Source organism: Polistes fuscatus, unplaced genomic scaffold (assembly GCF_010416935.1).
Source record: "Polistes fuscatus isolate 324 unplaced genomic scaffold, CU_Pfus_HIC Scaffold9, whole genome shotgun sequence".
In the NCBI taxonomy this organism is placed as follows: Eukaryota; Metazoa; Arthropoda; class Insecta; order Hymenoptera; family Vespidae; genus Polistes; species Polistes fuscatus.
Genome location: NW_025113173.1, coordinates 2,487,910 through 2,490,274, shown reverse-complemented (window position 1 = coordinate 2,490,274; position 2,365 = coordinate 2,487,910).

Below are 2,365 nucleotides of genomic sequence, written 5' to 3'. Positions count from 1 at the left end.
TTATTTTATACTATACTCTATTACTATTATTTATTATAATAATATTTGTAATAGAATTGGCGTGTGTTGTTAAGCTTCGATAATAAAATAAAACAATAATTAAAATAAATCAAATGAAGTATAAACTGTTACTTAATTTATTTTTAAAAAAATAACACAAGGTTTTTTTAGTTTTATTTTATACTATACTCTATTTAGTATACTATTATTTATTATAATAATATTTGTAATAGATTTTGCATGTGTTGTTAAGCTTCGATAATAAATAAAACAATAATTAAAATAAATCAAATGAAGTATAAACTGTTACTTAATTTATTTTTAAAATAATAACATACAAAGTTTTTTTAATTTTATTTTATACTATACTCTATTACTATTATTTATTATAATAATATTTGTAATAGATTTTGCGTGTGTTGTTAAACTTCGATAATAAATAAAACAATAATTAAAATAAATCAAATGAAGTATAAACGAATAGAAAAATTTGTATTAAAAAAAATTTCCAAATTTAAAGTATCAGTAAAAATATATTTTTATATACGAGAAGAAGATTAAAAAAAAAAAGGGGAAAAAAAACAATTGAATATATCGAATATATTTCGATTAAAACGAGATTTGCTCGATAATCGAAAGACGCTCGTATTTTCTAAGTTTTTATTTTGAAACGTCTACTTGGTTAACTGATCTGTATCAATATAATGAGAGGAATAAAAGCGAAAGATAAGATCAATGAGCATCTGGAAGATCATTTATCTTAGCTAACATCCATCCAACGGGGGTTTTCATTCGATCATCCGTTTTATTTGTTTCTTTATTTATTTTCCCTGGAAATCGTTGAACCATTTCATTCGCCATTTGTCGACTTTGTGCCAGGGAGGATCGTGTCCGGTCCAACCTAAATCTTCCGGACGTCTACAGGTGCACGTTAGTCTCCATTCGCGTTCATCCACCCACCCACCCACTACCCCCTCTTCTCTTACCGTTTTCATCTCTTTTTTTTTTTCTTTCTTTTAGTACAATCTTTTCGATTGATCCATCCCCACGCTGTCTTTTCGTGATAGTTTCGTTAAATTCGATTAGTTTTCTCATCTCTCTTTTTCCTATCCTTGTTTTCTTCTTCCTGCTGCTGCTGGTGGTGCTGCTGCTGATGCTGCTATTGGTGTTCCTTCTTTCTTCATTTTTCTCGAGAGCAAGGAAGTAAAGCCCGAAGAGTGTTGGATGGAAGGGATCATCGAGGGAATGGAACGAAGCGTAGTTTCAGTTAACACACCTAACAGAGTCGACACGGTTCCGACACCTTTCACGTAAAACTAAGGACCGACGAGGAGTAGGACGACATAGTCCTGTCTGTCCCTGTCGTCCTGGGACTATCCGACTGAAGGGGAAAAACGATGAAAAAGAAAAAAAGAAAAAAAAAAAAACCCGAGGACTGAAGCTTAGGCCCGTACGTCGAGGAATACACGAGTTATACCTGAGACACTACCTCGTGAAATTCCCTTGAGCTTTGAGCCAACGCCATTGGTTGTCGAAAAGGGACGATGTTCAACAACCTTTCGATAAATCGCTACTACGACGAACTTGAACTTGCATTAATCGGTCTTGCTAATCCTTCTTCAATCTATCTAAGCTCGATACATTTTGATCCTGTTTCCCCTCGAACTAAATGATAACTTTGAAATTATATTTAATCGAGAAGTTTAATATAATCAATTATAAACGATATTTCTATGCAAAAGTTCTGTTAAACTAATAGTATTTGTTTAACGTATTGCGTGTACACCATACGTTTGTTTATGGTAGTGTATACATATCGCGAATTATAAATTGTATTTCGTCGAACATAAATGATATTGTATAGTGAATATTACGTTACGTTCATTGATATCTCATTTCGAACAAATTGGAAATGAATTTCATGGGATTCGACGTTAAATGAAAATGATTTTTCGATAAGCAAGTCGATTCGTTTGTTAAAACACTTACGGGAATGGTCCTATGGTTTCTTTTACATCTATGAAAAAAAAAAAATACACACACACATACGCACTTAATATTCGATAATGAAAAACGTTTATAGCTTCGAAGTAACGATTCCCAACGTGGGAAAAGTCGCATAATAATCCTCGTTGGAATAAACGTGGCGAGATATCGGTTATAGAAGAAAACCGCGAAAATTACGTTATTCCACGTGGTACTACCAAGTTCAACGACATAAATATTTAGCAATTAGCAGTGGATAGAAAATAGACGACAGACTAGTACTATTACTACTACTATTACAATCGTGATGATGGTGGTAGCAAGAAAATACGATAAAATTCGGTTAAACGAGGTTCTTCTCTATGATGCAGAAACGATC